This window comes from Saccostrea echinata, unplaced genomic scaffold, assembly GCF_033153115.1.
Source record: "Saccostrea echinata isolate AGI-Se365-2 ecotype Australia unplaced genomic scaffold, CSIRO_AGI_Sech_v1 ptg000018l, whole genome shotgun sequence".
NCBI classification, from domain to species: Eukaryota; Metazoa; Mollusca; class Bivalvia; order Ostreida; family Ostreidae; genus Saccostrea; species Saccostrea echinata.
The window spans coordinates 4,192,383-4,212,953 of NW_026889767.1; the positions used below are offsets into that span (position 1 = coordinate 4,192,383).

General features: G+C 32.0%; 1 long non-coding RNA gene across 1 annotated transcript; it reads right to left on the minus strand.

The window, feature by feature from the left end:
* Nucleotides 1-15,197: 15,197 nt before the first annotated feature.
* On the minus strand, nucleotides 15,198-19,609 carry LOC133189500 (uncharacterized). The gene is made up of 3 exons (XR_009721487.1): nucleotides 19,537-19,609; nucleotides 18,676-18,772; nucleotides 15,198-15,374 (listed from the first exon to the last, which is right to left on the minus strand). It is a non-coding gene; the product is annotated as an uncharacterized LOC133189500 (long non-coding RNA).
* Between the last annotated feature and the right edge of the window lie 962 nt (nucleotides 19,610-20,571).

A 20,571-nucleotide genomic window follows, 5' to 3' on the forward strand; every position in this document is an offset into this window, starting at 1 on the left:
AAGTAATAAAGCAAATTTTAAGACACCATCAACATCAAAAGTATTCAACAGGTTTTTTTATTTGAAAAATACATCAATTTAAAGTGGCAAATACATGTAGCGACGTATAAGATCATTATTATTTTGAGGCATTTGCATTTTAAATGCATATGTAGCATATATCTGAGGATAATAAAATGAAAAATATACAATTAAAAAAATATAAATTAGACGAATTAAGCAAGCAAAAATACACAGATAGAATTGATTTATGTACAAATTTCCATTAAAAATATGTTCCTATTTTGTATTGTTTAATGGACGTTTGAGCTTAAATACTGTTCGTTATCTCCATATATTTCATGTATAGAAACCACCAATATTTTTATTCTAATGTAAATAAAATTTCAGCTGTAGATCAAAAGACTCGTCTCAACAGATCAAACAAACAAAGTAGATTAACCTTCTTAAGAGCATTTATTAATAAGTCATTTTTTATTAAAAAAAAAAAAGCCTGGAATTATCTTATATTAAAAGGTTTTTGAAGAAATTTTCTTGCAGATATGATAGCTCGAAGCAAAGTAATAATCATTCGTAAAAACAGACAATCTCCTAAAGTTCAAACTTAACGGGGACAGGAAAAACCTGATTTGAGATATCGAGTTTTAATTGACATACATATGACAAAAATGGTTTGGACTTCAAACTCACTTCGAGAGACTTCGAGATATTCTTGGTATTCGGAATATCAATGTTCGATATAGTAATGTTTTACACTGTTTGAGTTTAGCTGGTTTACTACACATTTTTTAAAAGATGAGGCTTTTTTAATCAAACGATTGGAACCATTTATTCAGATTTATTCAGGGAGAACGAGTGCACTTATAAGACTTAGGAAACTGTTTGTTTTTTATTACATTTCAAGAATCTTTGGAAACGTTTAACCACACCAGAGGCTGTTTATACAGTTAGTTAAAAAGGAAGTGGGCACTGACTAATTCAGGTTGCCACTTCCCCACTTTGATGACTGTGGACATCAAATAGCTGAGGATTGATGTCCAGGTGGCGTATTGCGTGGCACCTTTATTATTCTCAAGAAAAGCAAATGAATATTTAGAAAAATTCTAAGATATAAGTCGTACTTGATCGCCTTTTCCCGGGTGAAGATGACTACATGTGAAAGTAACTTTTGTTGAATTCTTAATCAACGACCGCCTTTTTCCGAAGTTATGCTGATTCAGCTTGCATATTCGTTAAATAATATTGATGCTGACTAAAGAGTAGAAGTCCAGATACGTGTTGAAGAGGTAGAATACAAACAATTGAATTTTGTAATTTGTGTTGAACAGTTGAAGTTGAACACTGAGATTGTTTGCTGAGGAATGTTGATATATTGTGGCTTGCCCAAGCTGAAATGACAGCCAAAGTAAATTTCATAAAAACAAAGTCGTGTCCACTTATACGACCAGAAAACGTATATGCAATGAAATCAATCAGTAAAGATTTTGTTGTTGTTTTCTTGTCGTTTATTCAATAGTATTAAACCTATTTAAAGATACATACAATGTACCGCAAACAGATTTTATTAACTCCAACACAGAAGAGTTACATTGCTATTTTTTCAATATTTCTTTCAAATAAATCTATCGCTGAAATATGGCTGAAATATTGCCGACTCGGCGTTAAACAATAACAATCAATCAATCAATCAATCAAATTAAATCTAATAAGAAAATTTCAGTTGTGTAAAATGTAACAATAGTTTTTTTAAAAGGTTCCAGGAAACTTTACAGTAACGTAAATTCATAGATTTCTAAAACTTTTTCAAATTTTATATTGAACTGTTAAGTTACATTTTCCCACTTTTTACCAAATCATGTGTCTTGGTCAAACATAAAATTGTCTTACTAAACAGATATCACTTCTTCTGTGAGAGAGGCATCTATTTAAGCAAGGATACATGCATTTTAATTTCGGAAGAAAAAAATGATTGTGTTATTTTTCTTAAATAAGATCAATTGTTTTGCTTACAAGCTGAAATTCTATTTTTTTTTTTTTACATACATTTGTTAAGCTTACACACGGTGTTCTGCAATAGAGCTACACATACATATTTCGTTAAGAAATACTTATGTTTTCCAGGCTGTTTTTCATTACTTAAATTGTTTGGATGATTGATGGTTTTATTTAAGAATAAATATACTTGTAGTTTGAAAGTTCACATCGATTTATTGAACGATGCAGATTATCAACTCAAACTGTTGTTCAAATTATACAAATAAAGGGTGATAAGAAAGTTCGTTCTGTTTGTTTATTTTGAAAAATAAATTGATAAAAGCAATATTTCTGTTAAAAAAATATTTTGGTAAAACTGTAGAATATGTCTCATCATATCAGCAGTTATCCTTCCATATATGCACTCTGTTATGTTACTTTATATAGAGTCCTGTAAACATTTATGTCTAATACGTCATTAAATAAAATGACGAGTTCGGTGGAAAAGTAGACGTCATGTACAAGTGTCGATACTGTAAACAAACGAGCTCAAGCTTTGGCTTTATTAGATGCAGGATTAAGTGTGAAGGATGTGGCTAAACAACTGTGTAAAAGTGAGCGATTGGTAAGGAAGTGGAGAAGAAGGCGAGAGCAAAATAAACAGCTAACCGATCTGGCCGACCGTCGAAGATAGTAGTCGTTGTAAAGAGGAAAGTGGAGAACATAAAATAAAAAAAGAGAGGAAAATGGACAAGAAAATGCAGTAAGGAACTCAGGCTTTAATGTGGGTATGTAACAGTATTCAATTATTTTCGAATGGTGATAAAAAAGGGAAGGCATTTAAACGATCAAGAAATCAGGTACTGACGAAGATACAACGGCAGAAGAGATTGAAATTTGCTCGTGATCACAAGCATTTGACGAATGAAGACTGGGAGAACTACATTTTTAGTGACGAATCTACAAAATATTTCATGTATTAAGTCATGATATGGGGTGCAATGGGAGTTCATGGTTTGTCCAAGTCCAGTCAGTGAAACTATAAATGCAAATTATTTTGTTAAGAAAATTCTTCAAAAAGAACTAAAACCTGCACTGAATCGACAGAAAAACAATGGCAGGATTGATGAACAAAAGTTGGTTCAATATCCGGGACATGCTACGCTTGTTCATGATGGGGCGACACCTCACACTGCCCTCGTAACACAGAATTAGTGTAAAAATAATTTATCAAACTTAATTTCCAAAGAGGAATGGCCTGGCAATTCCCCAGACCTAATTTGCATAGAAAATCTGTGGCGTATCCTTGACAGCGAGGCCTACAAGGATCCGCGCCCAACGTCCTTCGACCAATTACGTCGCCGCCTTCAACGTGCATGGAGGGAAATACCTCAGAAACATTTGATTTTATTAATTAATTCAATGCCAAATAGAATTAAAAATGTACTGAGAAACAAAGGTGGACTGTCTGGTTATTAAAAGTAAAAAAAAAAATTGCACATGAGTTGTTTATGAATAAATTTAAGCCTAATGTAAATCACGGAATGAACTTTCTTAACATCCTTTATAAAAAAAAAAAATGGTCAAAGGGAAGGAAAAATAGTCAAAATACAACAAGAAATTGAGGATGTTGGTCTGTACTATATGTAATACATTTGGACATCAGTGAATGCTAATGAAAAATATGCAAAGGACCCTTTCATTCCTTGTGATTTCCTTCTTTTTGTTGGAGAAATTGGTGCTTAAGCTAACGTTTTGCAAAATAAATTTCAATACTAAATGTTTACTTTTTTAAAGCAGCCATCACCGAAGAAAATTTCATCCAAATTCTTCTTAAACTAAACAATGATACAAAATTAGGAAAGACGATAAAAAAGTCCCTATATTGATAATCCTACACCAATTAAATTGAAATATTTTAAGCTGTTGGCATGATAAAAATATCAAAGTATATGTAAACTGCTTTTAAATTGTTCTGAAACCAACAGTTGTTATTTTAACTCTTGAATTGGACTGTGCACGCTAATGCTATAGATTTTGCAATGCTGAGTTGTAGAGTCAAAAACATTCGCTGTTGACCTTGGTCTCAGTCAATAACGTTGTACTCTATTAGTTATCAAAAAATTGCAACAACTTAAACAGAACTTCAAACATATGTTATGGTTATACAGTGCAGGGAACGAATTTTGTTACATAAATCAGCATTAGCATAATCAAAACATGCATCAGCAAGTAGCTAGCATCAAGATCACATTTGAAAAAACAGCATTGCCAGGATCAGCATCAGAAAGCAAAGGATAGAGCTAGCATAACTAGCATTGATCTACTTAAAACCAGTATTATCCTTCTAGCATCAGAAAATTCAATGAAGTTTTTTCAGTAATAAAATTAAGAACAGAGAAAGAAGACTTGTTCAATAATTCAAGATATTAATATATAATAAAACATAATGATAAAAATGATTATATTTATAAAGCAATTAATTAGCTTTACACTGCAATGCTGAAATTCAATTATCTACTTCCCGTAGCATGATGCTACTTCCGGTAGCATTGACCTAATTTTAAAACAGCAAAGGTAGCATCAGGATAAGGATAACTAGCATTGAATCAGAAAGCATAGGATTTAAATAAAAATCAGCATCGATGCTGTAACAAAATTAGTTCCATGCACTGTATAAGAAGCTATCATTCGTGTAAGCAAATAGTTAATTGCATTTATTCTTTCCTAAGTTCAATTGCACGAACATATATATTACATTATTTATTTAATTATAATTGTTGTTAGTTTGACCGAACTGTTTATGCACATTTTCCCTCAGTAATTGAAAGTTACGAAATGCTATTATTTCTTGAACATCTTTGTATGATTTTCGTAGTTGATAATTTTATAAATCACCCTTCAGACATGTTTTACATCAGGTGAGCTAACAACAAAACTTTATGATAAACGTGATGACTTTAACTTTTTTATCACCAACTTCCCTTACTTCTGTTGCAGGTACCCTTATCACCTGCATATGGCGTAATGTTTCTTAGTTGATTGATACGGAACAGCATGCTCTACGCACGAACAATTTTCTTAAATGAGGGAAGCTATTGAGAAACAAGTTGATGAAACAAGAATAACAACGGTCTCTTTTAAGTCATCATTTCGCAAGTTCTGTGGTCGATACATTCATATTGTCTACATTGACATTGTCTCCACGTCCCACAGTGGGATTCGAACCCGCGACGTAACGATCAATTCCTTACTCCGCGACTCTAGAGCGAACGCTCTAACCACTGCGACTCTATTATTAAGTCAAATGCTGACTGAAGTTTTTGTTCATACTAATTGTTAGGCTATTATAATTATTTACACACTCAGTGTCTACGGATTTTTCCGTTTTCCCCATCATGACAAGGAGTACACGGCGGTTGTGACCAGTCGTGGGGGGATGCTTTCTGCCCCATGGCACCTGATCCCACCTCTGACGTTTTTGCAGTTGTGATAAGAAACACTCAGATATTTGGACCTGACTTTATCAGTGATACAAAATGACGTCAAAGTAGGCGAGATGACGTCAATTTTTCTAAAAATTGGTATTTAGAGATGCAATTAAACTGATGAGAATTAATTGAAGCATTCAAATAATACCAAAAATTAAATGTTTTATTGCTTTGGCATACCGTATCTGTCACTTAGACAAAAAATTCCGACCAATGACGTTATAACTGTTCATCAAATAACTTGAGAATTGATCATGTTGTTTACATAATGAGAATTTGGCTAAGACGGCATGTAAAATATACGTAAAAGGGGGTGGGGTGGGGGGGGGGGGGGTGGGGGTGGGGGTTAGGAGCAAATACCCTGAAAATTGTGTGTTATTCATATGGTTTAAAAATTTTTTAAACAGGCATACTTTTTTTTATTTTCATCGATTATATCTTCTATTGAAGACAGTCAGCTATTTAAGAAATAAAGTCCGCGTTATAGTGAATGTTGCAGGATAACCTCCGAGGTCGAGAAATGTTGTCTGAAATATAAAAGCCGAGGCGTTAGCCGAGGCTTTTATATTTCAGACAACATTTCGAGACCGAGGAGGTTATCCTGCATCATTCACGACAACAAGGACTTTATTTCTATTCTACCAACAGCTCTAAAATACGGCTGATCGTTTCCTCTATAGAGAAACGAATTAGGTCACCATGTCGCGATTTCGCTATTCCATTTAACACCAGAGGGTCATTTTTTTTTGTTTATTTGTATCAATTGCATAAAATGCAGACGATTTCAGCTTTCGCGGGATTAAAAATATCCTTTAATTATCTATAAATTTGTTTGTAACATGTATTGATTAATTTTTAAGAATGTAAGATAACAAAATCAGTTGTCTGTTTCACTGCTATATTAGTAAAATCACGGAGAGTAAATGTTATGGGGAGGTCCGTGGATCAGCCCCACTTGGCTATAAAAACGGATATTTATCAGCTGTTTCAGGCAATACACACTGTTTAGACTGCTTAAGACGACAAATCGATATGGTCTAAATACGTATTAGATTCTACAGTGAAATATTTATTTCAACTGTACAGGTTTGACATGTGTTTCTGATCTGATAATTTTTTGATGACGTTCGTGATTTACTGGAGAATAATGTCCGCGGCATTTCTTTGATCTCTTCAATAACTGTGGTAGAATTACGTATAGCGGCCGGCCTTTCCAGGCGTGAAAAATAATGTAAAAGAACAACAATAAGCCGGACTCTTCAAAACATAATATTTGTACAGAACGAAAGCTTGCGTTCTATATTACTTGGAAAGTGCTGTTAGAATCGTGAGGTCTACCCGATTTGAAGAAATATCTCGGGTTATATGTATATAATGCAAAACATCGGGTAAGGTTTCGTGCGAATATGTGGAATAATTATTTTTCCGACCTCACAGTAGCATTCTAGCAGATGTTTTTAAGCATAAGAGGTTTTTAGCTATGCTATTTACGTAATTAATTTATTAACCCCGGAGTAGTGTTGTTATTGTTCACTTTTTTTATTAACCCCTCCACTTCCACACCGGTCAATTTGACCGGTGGCGCGTTAAAACACGACTTCGCGAAAATAAGATCTCTGTATTTATTTTATGAAAGCATAAAGGTATATAAACTATATATCATCTTTTGTTTTGAAAAACATATATACTATCTTTCTACCTTTTGAGAAGTTTAATTTTTTAATATAATGAATTTATTTATCTATATTACATGTACAATAATGTTGATACGAAATGTAGATTCCCTAAACGTCTTTACGTCGAAAAAAAAAATCAGATTTAATGTTGCTGTATGTCATATATTTTCATAATATGAAATTTAATTAGATCTATACCATGTATACTGACACGGAATTTAACAACTTTGAAACAAGCACAAAAACTCGCATTTACACGACTCATCACTGTAAGAGTTGATACGAATTGAGATTACCACGTGTTTCCGCTGTAGCAGTAAACAACCACATGATGATGTCATGTGATGTCAACATCACATCAATGCATCAAATAATACGGTCTTTCCTGTGGTATTAGAGGTGAGTAAGTATTGACTGAAGAGTTAAAACTATCTTTAAAACGCATTAATTCACATTCAAATGAAAACAAAATGTACACATGTTCTAGGTCTTCATGTATCTAGGCACAGGAGTCAGCAGTTTTATCCAAAAAACAAAGTAAACACTAACCAGTGAGCTTCGCGAGCGTAGCGAGCTCACTCGCGAAGCTCAATGGTTAGTGTTTACATTGTTTTATGGTTAAAACTGCTGACTCCTGTGATCTAGGCGTTACCCTGTTTCAGTGTTTGAATCTCGTATTTTAGATTGAAACTATTTCAGCCAATTTTGTGTTGCTTTTGAAGTGTATATTTTTGACGACCACCCATAAGTACCTTTCAAAGTAAAATCAAGTTGGCATAATAATGGAGAGTTGTTGTCAGTATGTGTGTACATACACTAGCACATTGAATTTTTAGGGTACTGGCACCATATGCTTCAGTACTTTCATCTGTGAAGACCCAATTGCTAACCCCACCATGCACTAGAAAGATCATTATGTGGGGACACAGGTGCTTATTATGACCAACGAACAGGTAAATTTTTGTTTTGGTAGTGAAAGTGTCTGTATCTTTACAAATTCTAAATAAAGTGAAATTTTAATTGCATTCTCTTGACATTGCATTCACACAAGTTTTTAAGAATTTGATTTATATTTTGAAAAAAGTGTGTGATACACATGATATTTATAATTCATGATTATACATTTAAACACACTATTGAAACACAAAATATTTATTCGAATTTATGCCCAGAAAGGGAACAAGCAGTCTTTTATAGACTGCTGTGGTATTTTCAATCTAGTAAAGTATGTGGTTAGAAATTCCATTTTCTCAATTTTTCAGTCACTTTCGAATCATGATGTACATGTATACATGGATGGACAAACTATGTTCACTGGATGGCTATATATCAACACTCCCATGTACATGAACAGCCTTGCCCCAGGAATTTTGCCCTGAAGTAACAGTTTTCAGTCCATTGGGTCCTTTCTCTTAACAACCCTGACAGCCAGGTATGCTATTTCTTTTAGTTCAATAATTCAATCATGATGGTTTATTACTAGGTTGATGATTTCTCAGTCCTGATACATTGACTTAACCAAATCATTTAACTACATGAATCACATAAATATACTTTTTATTTTAAAAGGAAAATTACATCAATGTATTAATTGTCGCATTCTAATTTTATATATGTAAATTCACATAGTCTGTTTCAAAATATTTAAATCTTTTACAGGATAGTAGCTGATTACATGTACTTGACAGAAAATGATCATGTCTTAGACAAGTCAAAGAAATTCCTCCAGTCTTTCAGAGAAATGACAGTTGATGAAAGAATGGTGGCCACAAAGTAAAAGTGCTCTGGTCTTCAACATTTTGTGGAAGATTAAATCAGTCTGATTTGGAATTCAGCTTGCAATATTTCTGGATTTGTATATTTGTATAAAAACATAACTTTTTCAACTTATTGACTAAACAGTTTAAATTTGCATTAGATATTGCCAATGCCATCTATTTTTTTTTCCCCTCCAAGATGACATGTCAAGTCTTTATTGTACCCCTTTAGCACTGTTACCAGAAAAATCTTGTAATGAAATCAATTAGTTTATTTTTCTTGTTAAATTTAAAGTTGGGGGGAAAATCAATGAAGTATAGGGTATTTTTAATGGCATCAAGAAAATGGATTTGTTTTCGTTTAACAGAAAGATTGTATACATGTTGTACATATGTAGTTACTGTTATGTAATTTTTACATCACTGATCAGCCAGACCTTTTTGTCATTTTTTTTTTTAATTTTTTGGAGTGAGAAAAAAAATTAAAAACCTTTATTAGCCACATCTTTCATGAAATGTATAGGACCTGTGGGTCTGTCAATTTAATTTGCTAGTAAATATGCATCATAAATTGGAAAAAAGTTGCACTAGTGGAAAGTACTGTTTATTTTTTAATTTACTTGATATTATGGTTGTGATTTTTTTTTTTTTAAAAATTAGAACACAAGAAACCCTGTTTGTAAATTGTACTTCAAATTTTTGACAACCTGATTTTTAATTACTTGCATTGTCAATTTATTGTTGCCTTGAAAGACCAAGTCAAATGTTTCTCATCAAACATGGCTAGTGAATGCCGTCTTCACCGGCGAAGGGATTTGCTGTTCTTCTCACAAACCCATGGTCTATCTTGCTATCAAAAGTCAGGATTATTTTCACAAGTTGTGGTTGGAGTTTATTGACATCATTTGACCAATCAGCAAGTGCTATAGTAAATGAAGATATCTTCATTCAGGATATTTCTTGACTCTCTAGTCTCAGTAATAAAAACCCTTGTAAACAATGATTCATAAGATAACATTCCATTCTTGAAATTGCTATGGCATATCATCCAACGTGAAGATTATGTGCACATAATGTAATCTGGAACCTATATTGCAGATAAAGACTTGCAAACTTACTAACAAATAAACATGTCTGCTTGTTAATTATTTTTCAGATACTTCATGTTTTATAAATGCTCTTTATTTCTATGAATGATGCAAGCTGTGATTCAAGATCAGGTGACTTAAACAATCCTGACTTTTGATAGCATGATAGTCTAAGGGTTTATGAGAAGAATAGCAGACCAGAATCCTTTGCTTGCAAAAATGAGCAAATGCATGTCACATAAATAAGATGAATGAAAGGATTGTAATTGCAAAAGCCATTCATTTGAAAAAGAGATTCCAAGTTCCATCCATTGTCCATCTTGTGAGGTTTCTTCATGCTTATCAAATGACAAAATTGTTTTAACAAGTAACTCAGTAAAGACAGGAAATCTGTTAAAAATTAGAAATTTATGATAATTCTTTTTTTTACCATATTATTTTAATATGTGTGTCATTAACGTTGAATTACACGCAATCACATCTTACAAATCTTATTTCAGTTCACAAATTTTAGATGGATTTTTGGAATGGCAACCAAGATATGCAAAATAAAAAAAGATTAATTCATTTTTAAAAATTTCTCTCAGGATTTTGTTGTTCACAATTTGTTTACGTCATCTATTAGATGATATATCCGTAGTGATTGCAGCATTTTAAAATTGCTATATACTTGAAATGAAATGGTGTATGGATATTGCAGTTCTGATGATTTCTTCAGAGTATATTCAGAATTTTTTATTTCAGCATCCACTGTGTAAAATTTTAGCAAGAATATTGAAAAGTATTGAAAAAAGTTGATGAAATTTTTGCACTAATTTGACCTTTAACCTCCTAAAAATAGTGTTAATGAGGTCAAACTTTAGGACAATTTATCTGCTGTATATCCCTTTTAATTTTATGACCTCATATCTGACTTTAAAATGTTATGGAATGCATGAACGTGTCTAGGATGAGCAAAAAACGAAAATTACTGTCCGAAAATTGAAAAATACCCCGTTGCTAAGCAACCCCTTTAAAGTCATTATATGCAGAATTGAAAAAAAAAGTTTATGTAATTCATGTAGTACAGTATAATGCTCTTTTTGTGAGTATATTCCAAATTTCCTATTTCAACATACATCATTGTTAATTTTTAGCTTGAAGATAAAAAAGTAATGAAAAATTCCATAAAATTTTGCACTTATTTGACTTTGACCTCCATTTCTACTAATAAGCTCAGTCGTTGGGTATCTGAATAGTCATGAAATATCATCTCTAAGAAATTCCCTACAAAATGGTATGCATTATGCCTAGCTTTCTCCTTGGATAAAAAGGTTAGAAATAATTTGATAATGCTATGTCAAAAGGTCTCCAAAATCACGTAAAATGTGCCGGTAGAGAAAGGGTTAAGGAATATTTGTCAATTAATAGCAGATCGTAAGTGCCTAGAATAGCTTTCAATCGGAAATTATTGATATCCTGCTAGGTCAATTATTCTCCAAGAGATGAGAACGTAAAATGAAAATTCCACCTAAAAAATTATAAATACTCTTATTTTATCGAATAAAAAAAAATAATGTGACCAAGTCATATACCTTTTTTTTTCTCTACCTCAAAGGATCCAGCACGTGATGAGGAAAACGTACAGACATTGCTTTCTCTGCTGGCTAAAACAAGAAAAGAAATATAAAATTTTCAGAAAATGCCAGTTTTTGGTTTTAAAAATATTTTTCACCTTCCCTCTAGTCTTCATAAGAGCTTTGATATTGAAAAAAAAAAAAAAAAAAAAAAAAAAAAAAAAAAAAAAATTAAATATTTTTTTCTATACACAAAATGTTATTATTTGTAATTTTAATTAGTTCATGAACAATAAACTACAACGGTTCTCCATGAGCTGATTTACTGTGTCGGCCTGACACAGTAACGATTCAAATTTTATGCTTGAGACACAGTAAAAAAATTGAGACACAGTAAGATCTCTGATAACCAGAAAATCAGAATAGAAATTCTTTCTAACTGGAACTTTAATTAAACAAGTCTACCGTCTTTCAATTTTTAAGGCAGAGCACTTAATTATCTCTTAATTAGGGCACTTTGTCTTGCTTCACCTTGCATAATCAATGAAATCATAGACCCTCGCTGGACTTTACGCATGAAGGAACAAAGTAAAATTTCAAATGAAGGAGAACACTGAACTACATCAAAACTTACTATTACATGCTTTTTGTCGGTTGTGAATCCCATATAGCAAGGTTAAAGAAAGTCACTAATTACTTTTGTTTGTTTGTTTGTGTGTTGTTTAATGTCCCTCTCGAGAATTTTTCACTCATATGGAGACGCCACCACTTGCCGGTGGAGAGCTGCAAATTTTGTCCTATGCTCGGCACTTACGGCAATTGAGCAGTGAGGGATCTTTATCGTGCCAGCACCTACTGCGACACTGGACCTCGATTTATACGGTCTCATCCGAAGGACCGGTCTCCACGTCCCACAGTTGGATTCAAACCCGCGACGTAAGGAGCAAGTCCTTGCTTTGCAACTCTAGAGCAGACGCTCTAACCACTACGCCATGCGGGCAAGTCACTAATTGCATTGCAATTATCAATGTGACGTCATAGTGTAAAATTTGAGGCAGCTTATATGCCGTGAGAGGCGGATCAAGTTATATTTTCACACTGGAAAATGTATTTTATTATTGAATAAATCATAATTTGCAAATATCCAAGGGCTATTGATTTGATTGCAATGTATTTTCTGTGATTTTATTCATATATCTTCCGTACAATCCCTAATAAAGTGTCTTATTTGTCTGCAGAGAGATTGAAAGGTAGTAGAGGGGTTTTAATAAATCATCATATTGCAAGGGCATAGACTCAATGGATCAGGATAAGGTTTTACACATAAACTCAAGAAGTAGTAAGCTATTTAAAAACGTGCTGCGATCCTGATGAAATTCTGCAAATGGTTTAATTATTCCTGTATCCAATGCAGTTGATGAGCAAAAAATTCAGTACGAGGTGTTACAACTATAATTTTAACAACTAAATGCATTGACTTATTATTGTTTTTCGTCTTTTGTGAGTATTTTTTACTCATAGACACGTCGCATATACCGATAAAGAGCGTCAAATTTAGATATTTTCTCGGAATTCAGAGCCATTGAGCAATGAGGGTTCTTCATCATACCAAAGCCTACTAGTATCGTGACATGGAACTTCGATTTCAAGGGCTTATCCGAAAGACCCGTGACTTTCACTTCTAGTGCCAGGCGCTTGGCGAAGGAACAATCTCTACCTATGTTTACGTCTTAGATTTTAGCGGGTCCGGGAACGAGAATCGAACCCGATACCTCCCGATTACGAAGTGAGTGCTCTACTACTAAGCTACTGCGACAAGTAGCAACTAAAAAGGAGAAACAATTAATAGAAAAGTCTACACAACATCGCTGCACTTTTCATAAACTTCAACTATGTTAAAATATTTATAAACTGAAAATAGAATTTTAACTTGGTTATTACCTAGCAATATTGATTTTTTTTGTTTAGTTTACATGAACCTTAATTGCTAAAATCACGTGACGCAACATCAAGTGACAAGCCTAAATTAAAAAAAAAAAAAAAGAATCTAATGGTCTTCAATATGTAGTTTGAAGCAATATTTTATTTGTTCAATATTAGTAATTAAAAAAAAGAAGAATCGCCCATCCTGAAGAAATATGTATTTCTTATCTCAAAAAAAAAAAAAAAAAAAAAAAAAAAAAAAAAAAAAATCGCAGAAATTTCAACTGTATTGCGTAACAATGTACAGTTTTCATAGTTGTAAATAAATATTTTCTAACTGTAAACATGTCACATGTCTAACAGGTGACGCAAATGACGTTGTTCTGAAACCTGATATAATAGATGCTGAAAGCAGAAATCCCATTCATACATCATCATACTTTTTGAAGCAATATCATTATTATTATATACGAAGACTGTCCGGAAATTATTGTGACATTTACTTTTACTCCATTAAGGAAAGAGATAAATGTATGAAAATTCGCCAATCTTTTATTAAGAATAAATGAAACGTATGTGCACAATTTAATAGGATCATGACATAAGTCCCGGTGAAACTTTAAACTTGCATACGTCCATTGATCTGGAGCAGCATAACTACGTCATTTTAACGTCACGTCAGCCGTAATTTTTTTCTCTCATTTGAAACAATCGGGAAGGGTAAGCCTTTTTCTGTTATCACTTATATACAGTAACAATCTCTAAATCAAACTCCCTCTTTTCTTAAACAATTCTTGTAAAAATAAAATGTGTGTTGTTACAACTTCAATGTAAAATTACATGACGTGATAGATACAGTATGATTAGAATCATGCAGAACCGAATTTTGCACTGCAGTTCAACGTTATTTTTTCTAGGTATGCTCGCTGTCCGCCTTGACTCAAAATCCATTTTGTCATCGTAATTACATTTCTACAATGTTATGAAAATCATTAATGATCTCCATATTTCGGGTCTAAGTTCTATCAAATTTTTATCAACTGAACACAAAATTAAATTGAAAAATTACATATATAATTTAAATATTTTTCCCACTTAGAGGGGGTCCACCTGAACTTAGAACTTACGTAGTAATTACTGATTTTCATTATCTGATTTCGCGACAGCGCCGGGAATCCCTACCGGCGACTCATTGATATACCATAAAAAGGACAAAAAAAAAAATTAATATTTCTTTGAAATATTTCTTACTTCTATTTATCGGTAGTGTATACATGTATGTAGTTATATGCCAATTTTCAACAAATGATGTTCATTAGAATGTAGAATAAACACAATGTCTCAATCATTTCCGAACAGCCCTCATATATATTGTACATATTTTCTTAAAATATTTTCGAGAAATGTTTTCTTAAAACATATTAATAAGGGTGAGTCGTATAATAAATATTCAACACGGTATATATTGGGTAAGAATTGTTATGCTAATGGTTTATTACAAACTAATTGAGTATTTAAGAAAATAAAAACAGTCAATTAATATAATCCCAAGAAAACATATTAATGATAAACTATTCAAATAAATTCGTAAAATTTCAGCATTCTAATAACACAATGAAATATTCAACATCATGTCATGTACATTGTAAAAATCTTAAACACAGAATAATATTCATATATCAAAGATCTTCACAAATAAAGGTGTTCTTTTTTGCACACTGTGCATCCTCCCAGTTTCCACTGCGACAAAAACGGACACAATGTCCCATATTAACATTATCAGGCTGGCCCGGATACCAGTTTGAATACGTGATATTGGTGAGGTGATTCCAAGTGAAAACCCCTTCTATCTCCATATCTGTTGCGCCAATCCAACATTTGCAGCAATCCGACCTTTTGGAGCAGTCAACTATAAAGAAGAACAGATCTCTCAGACCTGCGAAAGAGGAGCCACTCACCTCTCACCAGAGCCAATTTGTTATCGCCAATAACCCTTGTTCTGACTTTGGTAACTTTAATTGATATAACACATCGATGGAAGAGTATCATATTGACAATCGTAGAGAGAGAGAGAGAGAGAGCTTGCTTTGTAAAGACTTTTCCTTGGCATGAGCGTACAATGTAGAACCAGTGAAGAATGGTTTTAGAAAAATTAAATTAAGAGGTCATGAAACTGCTGGATTATTTCGTAGTCGTATATAAAAACCTATTGCTATGACATGTCAGAGGTTGCAATATTCATTTTTTTTTCAATTTTTAGTGTATAATTTTCCATATGCATTGTATAATTTCCATTTGTATTCTATAATTAACCATTTTTAAAAATAATTTTAATCGGATTGTAGAATATTCTATAGCAGTTGTATAATTTTCATTTTGTTTTGTTTATTTTTCCATTCATAGTGTATAGCTTTCCATTTGTATTGTATACTTTTTCATTTGTATTATATAGCTTTCTGTTGGCATTGTAAAATTTCCCATTTGTATAGTGTAATTTTTCCATTTATGTTGTATAACTCTCCATTCGTATTTTTAAAGTTTTTTTTAGCATTATATAATTTTCTTTTTGTAATGTATAATTTTCCTTTTATATTTTTTAACTTTTCATTTGAATTATATAACTTTCAATTTGCTTTGTATAATTTCCATTTGTATTCTCTAATTTTCCATTTGTTATCTATAATTTTCATTCTTATTGATTATAATTATTTCTATTTGTATTGTATAATTTTCCAGTTGCAGTGTATAACTTCCATTTATACTGCATAGTTTCCATTTATATTGTATAACATTGCATTTGCATTATATATCTTTCCATTTGCGCCTTATTACTTTCCATTTGTAATATATAATTTTCCATTTGAATTACACAAATTTGCATTTGAATCGTATAATTTTCTATTTGTATTGTATAACATTATATTTGTATTTTATAAATTTCTATTTGTATTGTTTAACTTTCCATTTGTATTGTACAATTTTTAATTTGTATCGCGTATTTTTCCATTTATATTGTATAATTTTCCATTTTCGTTGTTTACTTTCCAGATAGAAAAAAGGCTAATGTAAAATTATATAATACAAATGGAAAATATAGAATATTGCAATGTTTGACATGCCATATATTGCTTTTACGATAGTTTATATTACTTCCCTAAGTTTACCTATGTACACAGTTTTTTTGTGCGTGTGTGTGTGCCTAGCTTAGCTCTAGAGGATATAACTCAAGGAAATATGTCATTATATAACATGAGAGGGGAGGAGTTTTTTTTTTTACTTAATTAGCATTGTTTCTTCTCAGCTGAGTTATTATCAATTAGAATTGTATATGTGTAATACATATATCATTTAATTTCTATAAAATAATTCATTCTGATTGGATAAAAAATTCTTTTGATAACTGCATCAATAGACTGTTTCACGATAACTGCGGCACTGCTCTTTTGCGGGGCAAAATGGTATATTTTGGTGAAATATGACGTAAAAGTAATTGTTTAATATACGTCATTTAATTATCTGTCATCAAAAACTTCGCCAAATATTGTTATTTTGCCCTGCAAAAGATTAGTACCGCAGTTATCGTGAAAGGGTTAATAGAATTTGGAGTTCACTTGCACTTGACAGCCGGAACTACTTTGGCTGTCTTTACATATATATTTCCCGCTTCCAGAAGTTCATGAAGGAACAATTGAATACTTTTTCTCTAATAGATATTTTCCTGAATTTCGAAACTTGTCCGTTACGTTCCTGACTTATTTTCTACTTTCGATTCTTTTTTAATTATCCCCCTTTGCTAAACAAATGAGATCGTCTGCATGGCAACACTACAGTAATGGGAAAGAAAGAAATCAGGATACCTATGTTAAATGTTTCACTTTGAGATAACTGGTACAAACAATAGAACTGTGAAGAAATGTTTTTATGCTACCAAAGCGGGGAAATGCCGTTAATCTGTTAATTCTTAGGAATCGAATGATCGAGAAAAACGACACTGCATGAATGAGGACGGAATTCTTTCAAACTTAAACAGTAGGCAACAGATTCTTTCAGATTTTACAGCATGGACAGGTTGTGATACATATTTATATGTTCGGTTTGAAATTCAGATGAAGAGATACGCAAATGAAATCCAAAATTTCTGTGACCTATAGAAAGAGTTGTTAGGATGTCTGAGAAGCATCCCTTTGAATTTACGAACCTAGATAGCTTACCTGGGAAAATATACCCATTGGGATATAGCAAAAAATTAATAACACAACAGGTAAGTTTTTTGTGTTAAAGAACTGTTAATTATTGTTAGAAAAGGTTGGTAGTGACACGACAATATTTGAGAACGTTGTTTCTTCGTTAGGCCTATAGCCATTTTGAATTTCAGCAACATTGTTGTGATATATTCCTACGCACTGTTTTTGATGCGTAAATTTTATAGTAAACTGAAGGAAAGTTTCATTTTATTATTCTAAAATCATGATTAAATGATAAGAAATGAAAGTAATATTTTTTCTTTGACAGACGTGTCAAAGAAAAAAAATTGGCCAGAAAACGTTTTCATCAATGCGCTACGCGCACTGATGACGTTTTTCGTCCATTTTTTTCTTTGATACGTCGGTCAAAGAAAAAAAAAATTACATTCATTTCTTAATTACTATCATTCGGACATTCTTATTTTCCACTCTTCAAAAATAGCATGGTTCAACAAATAAATGAAAAACCGAACTTTGTTTAAGAATGAAATGTTGCAGGTTCAATTGACATTTTACGGTGGATCTTTAGAAGAAGTCTAATGCTTGTAAAATTAACAGACAACTAAAAAAAAATGAACAACCTTTGATCTGAAAAGCTAAGAAAGCTTAAAACACATTTACATTTATATCAATTACCTAAAATTAAAACAATAATAAAGCTCAAAAATCAATTGTTACTTATTCACCAATTACCTGGACAAAAAAAAATCGAATGTATTTAAATTATATCAAGTTGATTAGAAATTCAAGTTTAGTATATACATGTAATAGGCGTGACGTCAGATGAGATTTTGATGCAATGAATTAGCACTACATTCAATGACATTTCTATATCATTTGTTTCTTTCTCCATTATTTATTTCCCCATTGTTTTTTTTAATATTATATAATACATGTATTGGCAACTACTGTAAGCGTTAAAATGATGCATCAGAATTTAATTTACCAGCAATCAAGTCATCTTACCAGCATTCCAGGGCGGTAGAAAGGTTTCCATGGCCCAGGTATTTTCCACGTGAGAATCTATCTCAATAAGATGAGTTCCATGGTTTTCACATTGAACCTTTAATACATTCATTTCATCTTTTCATATATATGTTAATGAAAATTGAAGTTGAAAGATATTGTTATTTTTATGTGAATATAGATTAAAATACATTTTGAATTATGACATAAAAGCTAGAGCTATCAGTCTTTCCACGTTACAGAATTATGTAATAAAATTGAACGATCTTACAAGTCGCACAGAGCACAGAAGAAATGAGAAAGATACTGCATCTGCATTGGTCTTACATGCAAACAAAATCTCATTATTCGATATGGGTTTGTTATATGTTTTCTTCCAATATTTTTTTTTTTTGGAAACTGATGATAACCTCTTGAGATAGACGAAAGTGGATGAAGACTAAGATAACAATCCAGTATACATTAAAATCGTGAGCTGCAGTTTTCAAAATTGAATATTGAGAACAGACAGAATACAGAAAGAAACATGATAGTAAGGTTGAAGGAAAAAGTACTACGCAAACCATGTAAAAAGTTAATTACAATTGATTATGTTGGAGCATGTAATGTAGGTCATTCTGACCCTAGTCAAGAAATTATTTGGACAATTATTTAACTCTCTCTCTCTCTCTTCTGTGTCAAATAATTTATTACATAAAACAATATCAAATGAAACAATCGTAGGCAGATTATGAAACATAATGGGTAGTGTCCCATGGTTGTACAGTGTATATATTTTATTAATATTACTCGAACAATTTGCCTGCAGTATAACTTTTAGCTCCCTTGTCAGAATAGAAATAAAATAATTGAATATTTTACCTTGGCTTCGTTCCAATTAAGAAAGGTCTCATTGAAGAAATAACAGTGGTTTTCAAAAGGAACCCAGCCAACAGAGCAAACTGAAAAAAAGTAATGTATTATAAATTTCTGGTGTAAAGGAAAGTGAACTTTAGTCCCATTTTCCTGTCATTTTCATTTTTTTAGCATTTCTCCCACTAGCAACTACGCGAAGAGACGCTATGTGATCTGAATCAGTATTGCATCCAAATTCATTGGAGTTATAACTATTATTTTTTAACTTCATAGGTCTTTGTGCTTTTTGAAATGTCGAGGAACCGTCTATGAGATTGATAAACCAGACATATTTCTTCAGGAACTTACTAACAAAACGTATTATTATTATTATTATTATAATTTTATTATTATTATTATGTTAGTATTTTAATAATATCTCTTCCTCTTATGTTAATGATAACTTTACTTTTGTATGAATTTTACATTTTTTTTTTCAATTTTTGTACATGAGAGAATCTTTTTCAGTATCTCAAATAATGTTCAGCGCCTCAGAGTAATGAATATTTATGTGAGACGCTTTATAAATGTTTAGTTATTAAATCTATTCATCAAGCATGTAAACAGTCTAAATTTTGTTACTCATCTACAGAAATATAGACGGCAGGCACGTGACGTTCGTTATTCAATGACAGCACGTCATTCTATTACAAGGCTAATTAAAGGTGTTTTTTTTTAATCTAGAAAGTTTATTTGATCAACTTACGCATCAAAAAAGATAACAGTCATTTCAAAAACATACCATCATTCTGAAACCAGTATTCCCATCCGTCATCAATACGATCCCTGTCTACAATTCGTTCAATAAGATGACACTTCAAGAGTTTGCAGGACAGCAGGTGCCCGTTGTACAGAAAAGCCCTACACTGAGATCCTTGCAGCTTGCACTGCACAGCGCATTCCGTGCGACTAATGTTTCCGAAAGTATCAACGTAATACAATGTATGTAATGGTAAAAGATTGTCAAACAAGAAATTTCTCGTCAATATCATTTCACATAAA